Genomic DNA, 7,058 nt, shown 5'->3' with positions numbered 1-7,058 from the left:
CTTATTCCACTTAGGTTCCCTGAGACTCTCGGACCTATAATTTAATGTTTTCCACAGAATTTGGGGGCAGTTTCCAATGTGTCTCCTGACCCTTCTGAGACAATTACATGTAATCTGCTATTCAAACCAACACACACACACACACACACACACACACATTTTCATGGTAGTTTTCATACTGAGCAGCTCTAGAAAAACGTTTAACAGTTTTTAACTCTCTTTGGAGCTTCCTTATCTGTTCACTCATTAGAATCGTTACCCCTTACTCACTGATACATACTTACCATAGGTGGTTTAAAGTCGTTGTTAAATCCAACATCCCGTCCACTTGGAGTCAATGTCTATCGTCGTCTTATTGATCATGAATCACGCCTTCTCAATTCTTTGTGTGTCTATTAATTTTGGGTTGAAAACTGGACAATTTAGATAATACATTGTGGTGACTCTGGGTAGTTAACGTGCCTGTATTCAAATGACAAATTCTGTTCGTGGCTTCTCTACTGGAAGCTGGTTAGATACAGTTGACCCTTAAATAACAAGGGAGTTTGGGGCACCCACCCCCCGTTCAGTCAAAAATCCGCATATAACTTTCGACTCCCCAAAAACTCAACTACAGTTGTCCCTTGGTATCCGTGGGGCATTGGTTCTGGGAGCCCCCACTGCAGACACCCAAATCCGTGGATGCTCAAGTTCCTATACAAAATGGCCTTGAATGACGCATACAACTGGCCTTCCGCATCCGAGGACTCCCGAATTTGGACGGAAAATACTTCTTTTCAATCAGTGGTTGGTCATATCTGCAGATGTGAAACCTGGGGAGAGGAGGGCCAACTGGATGCTTACTGAAAAAATCCACATACGAGAGGACTCACGTGGATTTGTGTCACTCAAGGGTAAACTACTCTGAAAGCGCAAGCCAAGGACGCCTCAGCCCTCCGTCACTCAGCTGTACGTAGTTGGGGGAGGTGCTGGTCCTTTAAGTCCCCTGGATGTTGCTTCCGGTTGAGTAGGAGGGGCTTGCACCAACGTTGGCACATGCGATGACAACTGTCTGCCTTTGTTTGTGCCTCGATGATCAGAAGCAGCAACCAGCCATCAGAACACGGATCCTGATACTTGAAGGACAGGGGCCTTGTTCCCACGAGCTGTGTGCAAACTGCTCCTAGAATGAGCACACGGGGCCGGGAGCTGCTATCACGCGATGAGCTGAAGCTGCCGGAGACTAATCGTAACTCGCTGTCCGAGACTTGCCCGGGATGTTGCCAGGCTTCAGTAGACTCCAGAGTTCCAGAATAGTTATGGCAGAGATTCTGCCGGGCAGTCGCTGTCCCAGGATGGGAGATGGATCCCCGCTGGTTCCTAGTCTGCCATCTTCCCAGAATCCTCTCCAGGGTCCAGGTTTTCAATGCTAAGGCTGATGCCAGGTTCAGGTTCAGCCTCTGTTACAAAGTTCTGTTAACCTTCCGGCTGATGGTTTTAGCAGCTGTTGACGATCCGAGACCAGACCCACGGTTTCGTGAGGGGCTGCGAACAAGCAGTTGTCTCGTTCTGTGACCTTCTGCATCAGCTGGAATTCTTCTATAAGGAAATTTTACCCCCCGATGATTTGATTTTCCTGAAATAGTTTAGATAGGAAAGTCGAATGTGTGTCCAATATTCTCTAGTCTCCAGTCGTGTTTTATTATGGCTGTTCTAGCATTATAAACTTTTGGACTCTTATATTTACTGTTTCAATTAATCTATCGTTCATAATGGTTTCGATGGCAAATCGGTCCATGTGGCACCAGCGACAGGCCTTTTACATTGGCTTCCGAGTGCTTTAGACACAGCCCCGTTAGTCCAGGTGCTTCTTTCCTTTGGCATGATTCCCAGGCTCTTCCGTACACTTCCTGCAATATCTGAAACCAGCCACGTCGCCAGATTCCTGGAACCTTTTTACCAGGAAATGGTGTCCAGAGACCACGACCTGGGCTTTGAGGTGGGTGTGCAGGGAAGAGTAGGCCACGTCCCAGCCTCGGTCATGCCGCCCTGGCCAGCCCCACCCTCTGCCTTCCCATCGCCGAAGCCTTGGACCCACTCACTAGCTACACCCATCAGGCACAAAGGCCTGGCTCATGGATGGGTCATGACCCTGGCAGGTCGGGCTCAGACTCTTGAAGCCAAACCAAGGCCACTGATGCGGTCTTCCTGGGCTCCACACAGGGCAGGAGGCGCTGGGCTGGGATGGGACGAGGCCTGTGGTTAACTGTTGGCCCGTCCTAGCAACGCATCTCGTCGTGGCTCTCTCGCTGGCGTGGATGTTTCTGTCCCTTCGTCTCCCCTTGGAATTCATGCTCCTACGGTCTCTCTCCCACTGCCGAGCTCAGGGCCCAGTAAGCACCTGGCAACAACCAAACGCGTCCTGGAGATGAGTGACTCCCCCGAGCCTACGTGGCAGCACGGATCTCCAGGCCGGCTGCCTCACCTGACTCAGGGTCCCCAGGGAGCCCAGGGGCTGTGCAGAGCCTGCTGGTCCCTAGCACTCTGCTTGCACAGGCCTGCAGGAGCACTGGTCCTACTGGCTACTCCCAGAAGACAGGGAAGGCCCCCTGGCCCTGTTCTGCCCTGCACCCTATTTCCAGCTTAGCTGATGTGGTGGCAGCTGGGTGGCCACCTCTTCACCGGGGCACCCCCATCACAGGGAGGGGCAAATCCGAGGGATGAAGAAGCGAGCCTAAGGTCACAGCGACTCAGCAGCAGAACCTAAGCCAGGTGCACCTTGGCCCCAGAGCTGGGAAGCGCTCCAGCCCGACCTGGCCGGAATGCGGGCTGAAGGATGCGGGCGAGGGCAGGAGGGAGGCCTTTAGTTCTGAATCTCCTGAACGCAAAAGACAGCCAACTGACAGGCCCCACCGTCCTCAGTTTGGAGGGCTGTGCGGGGGGCGGGCGGGGCTGCCAGGAGAGACCCAGCCGCCACCTCCACCCCCAATAAACATGCTCTGCGGACTCTGGGCTGCAGTCCTGGGGCTTGTCCCGGGACTTGTTCCTAGAGGAATAGTTCCAAGGGGCTGCGAGAGTTTGTCTGCAGTGAAGTGTCACACTGGGACTGTGTACCGTCACTGTCAGCCCCGAGAGCCAGAGGGGGTGGCCGCCCCAGCGTCGGAGGCGCGCGGGGGCTCACGCTCTTCTCCCAGCAGCCCGCAGCTTCCTCCAAGGGACATGCGACGTGGGCTCTGAGAGCTGTGGATCCAGGCAGGCATCACGGGTCCGAGCACCCGGCCCTTTCCTGCGGTCTGCACCTGTCACGCATTCCCCGGTCCCGGTTCTCTGCCACGCCTCGGCTGTTCGCTGCAGGCGGCCACCACTCTGAAACTCAGTGGCTTGAGACGGCAGTCACTGTTTGTTCCTGATCCGGTCGGGTCCCATCGGTCAGCACTTTGGACTGGCTTCAACTGGGCGGTTCTCCGGCTGCCTGGGTGGCCTCGCGCGCAAGTCTATGGTTTGCACTGGCTGTCGGCTGGGCTACCTATCTCCAGAAAGTTGTCCCAGGCTTCGTCATAGGATGACAAGGTTCTCAGAAGCAAGAGAAGACCAGCCCTAACTCTCGTGTCCTGCTTGCTAAGGTTCCACTGAGCAAAGCGAGTCAACGAGTGAACCCAGAGTCGGGACAGGTGACAACACAAGGCAGGGACACTCAGAGACAGGATTCACTGGAGCCATTACTCTAAAAGACCTTCCTCCCAGGGGCGTCAGAGGTCATGAGCGCCACCCTGTGGTCAGGGCCAGACCGGGGCAGAATGATGGATGAGCCCCGCTGTGGAGGCTGTGCTGCTGGGCTCAGTGTCTCAGGGCTGCAGACGACACAGGGTCACACTCTGGGGAGCAAGGGACCTCAATACGGGCCTGGAAAGGACAGGGTGGAGAAACGGCAGTGTCCATCTTGGGCAGCGTGGAGAGGTGAAGCAGAAATGACCAGTTCTCAGCTGGTGCCAGGTCGAGCCAGCCGTGGGGACCACCCAGGGTTGGGCAGGTGCTCTGCTGTCACAGGGTCGCACCTGAGGGAATGGCGGGAGGTGACAGAATCCAGGCCTGCGAGAGACCGAGCAGGAGGTGGGCACAGCAGGAGGCTGAAGGCAGGGAAGGCCACGGGAACCGGGGGCTGCTCGCTGCAGGTGGCTGTGGGGAGCCTCAGGGCAGGACCAGCTGCGGGTGCAGCCGAAACGAAGAGGCCCCAGCTCTGTCCTCCTGTCCCAGCTCAGCCCACTCACCGGCAGCCACAGCAGCCAGGCCCAGTGAGTTGTCTCCGGCCCAGCCTGCCACCTGCTAGCTGAGCGACCTGAAGCAAGTCACTTAACTGTCCTTGGTTCCCTCCTCTGAACAGTGGGACCCGCCCGTTAAACAGCACAGGGTAGTCCACGCCTCAGAATGGTGGCAGGGAACTGTCAATGTCACCGCCTAGAAGAGCGAGTATAGGGGGAAACTGCTCGTCATCTTCACCAGCGTCGAACAGTTATCACAGGAACTGCGCGTGTAACTTACGCGTGAACGCACACACGGCGCGTATGGCCAGTTGACCCCTCCTGACAGAGTATGCCACCAAAGCCACTTGAAGGTCACTGGTCTGGGGTAAGATGGCAGGAGTGCGGGCTCTGTCTGCAGGCCACAGCCGCGAAGCGCTCGGCTCGCTCTGGCCCTCCCTGCAGCAGGTGACAGGGGCCCAGACCCGCCTGCAGAGAGCAGAAGGCTGGGCCACGAAGGACATGGAACCGGACATGGAGCGTCTCTGCTAACCAGGGAGCCAGGCCGATGGACACATTCCCACCCCGTGGCTCCGTGAAGGGAGCCACGCCCTAAAATGTGGTCCTTGCTTCGTGGATGAGAAACAAGCCTGGGGAGGCTGAGGGAGTGACGGAGATGGCAGCGGGTCTCACCGCAGAGCGAGGCTCCTGAACACCCGAGCCTGAGCGGAGCCTCGCTGCTTCTCGTCCCAACCCACGTGTCCCATCTCTGACGCAGCCGGGATACTCTCCTTCGGGTCTCGGTTTCCTCTTCCGTAAAACAGGGACAGTCCCCACCTGCAAGGCTGCCGTGAGCATCGAAACAACGCAGGTTCGGTCCTTTGGGGCCAGGCAAACTTTAATAAATTAGTAGTTATCCCTAAAAACCACGGGTCATTCGCTCTCCATGGCCACCCACAGTGTGCGTGAGACCTCCCCGTTGCTCAATTTACTTTGCAATCAGCCGAGCAACAGGAGCCACGATACGCAACATAACTTTGTGACAGTCTCTGCAGGACTCGGCCCCTCCAGAGGCACAGCTTCTCCCGCGAACGGGCGGACAGGAGGCCGGGGTTTCTAACGCAGACAGGAGCGGCAGCCACGTGGCACCGGTCGACTTGCCCCTGGCATGAGTCTCGGCCAAAGCCTCCGCCCGGATGCCGACGGGGGAGCCCAGACAAAGGAGCTGTGGGCCCCTGATGGACCCAAAGACCCCGCCCCGTCCACAGGGGGTTGGTCTTCTCGAAGGCTTTTGACAGAACCGCGTTCACTAGACACAGCGTGGGCAGAGGGGCAGTTGGTGCAGACGGCTGAACACCGTGTGAAACTCTAACACCCTCCGCCGGGTGTTGAAGAAACAGCCCAACTTGACTGCAAGGGGGCTATTTCGTCCCACGTAACCAGAGGGTCTGCTGGGACACCCTGGGCTAGTGGTCACTCCAACTGTCACCACTTCTGGAACACCGTCCCCAAGAATGCCTCACGCAGAATGACCCCCCTCCCACGTCTCAGTTCTGAAAAGCACTCCTGGGCTGCCTCAGCGCGAAGGCACCTGCTCAGCCTGTCCAGGCCCGAACACATAACATTTGCTCATGGGCAGGTCAGCCAACCTCCTCGCTATGGGGGAGGGGACAGTGAGTCACGCCAGGGAGGTGGACGATCCACGGGCCAGAACCCACAGAATACTTCCACCCCAGCTCCAGTGAACATCACCAGATCGCTAATCGGGATTGTTTTTCACCGGCGCTCTGGCAATAAGTAATGGAACAGATGGCTCAAGAGATGAGCACCCCAACCCCCAAACCTCAGCTTGTCCATCTGGATGCCCGCGTGCTGGCACTTGTGGGTCCCACACATCGGGCATCCAGCATGGGCCACTGACGGGGCCTTTTGTCCCCAGCACAGGGCCAGCGTGCATTTATTTTCACTCCTCCGTGCGCCCAATTTCCCCTTTTTAAACAAGCATTTCCATGGCTCTCATTGCCGGTTCTGGGGACCAAGATGAACACGACTGTCTTGACTTCAAGGGCTCACTATCTGGGGGACCGAACGCGTATAGAACACCTCAGATGGAAATGTTTACTGCGGTGTCGGGCACGGTGTTGGGACAAGTTGCCTCGTTCACGGCAGACGGAAGGAGGAACCGGTACGGCCTCTCTGGATGACAATTAGCGGTTTGCATCGAGTGCACAAAGATTTTTTTTGACCCAGAAATTCCAATCCTAGATATTTATTCTGCAGCTACACTTGCACGTAGGCCAAATGGCATCGGTTATTTCCAGTCTGCTGATGTTACAAATGATACGTCAGGGACCGCCAACTGACGATGGTTTAGATTAATCCTTAGTCGTGATCAGGCCCCAAACTGGAACCCCACGGAGCCGGCAGAGAGAAATGAAGCCACTTGACACGTACGCGCCGAGGTGGACAACTGGTGTGTCAAGTGAGAGCGGGAAGCGCAGGGGAGCGTGTGGTATTCGTGTGGAAAAGCGATGGTGTGCGCATGTGCCAGTGAGCGTGCATGCTCGCAGACGTCTCGACCCTCTGGAGGGATGTGCAGGGCACAGGTGACAACGGCTGTGAAGGGGATGGGGGTGGGGAACTTACACTTCGCCGTTTGCCTTTCGTTCCCAGTGCACTGGTTACCTGAGGATAAAGTAGCAGCTTTAAATCATTTTAGTCCAGTACAGACCCTGACTCGCCCCTCCACTGCAGGTTGGGGTGACATGCCAGGACTTCGGAGATGGCAGCGCGCCAAGCCCTGGGGGCAGCGCCACGCAGATGGCGGAGAGAAGCATGTGA

Source organism: Pteropus alecto, unplaced genomic scaffold (genome assembly GCF_000325575.1).
Source record: "Pteropus alecto unplaced genomic scaffold, ASM32557v1 scaffold8, whole genome shotgun sequence".
Classification (NCBI taxonomy): domain Eukaryota; kingdom Metazoa; phylum Chordata; class Mammalia; order Chiroptera; family Pteropodidae; genus Pteropus; species Pteropus alecto.
Note: the sequence above shows the minus strand (reverse complement) of the source record.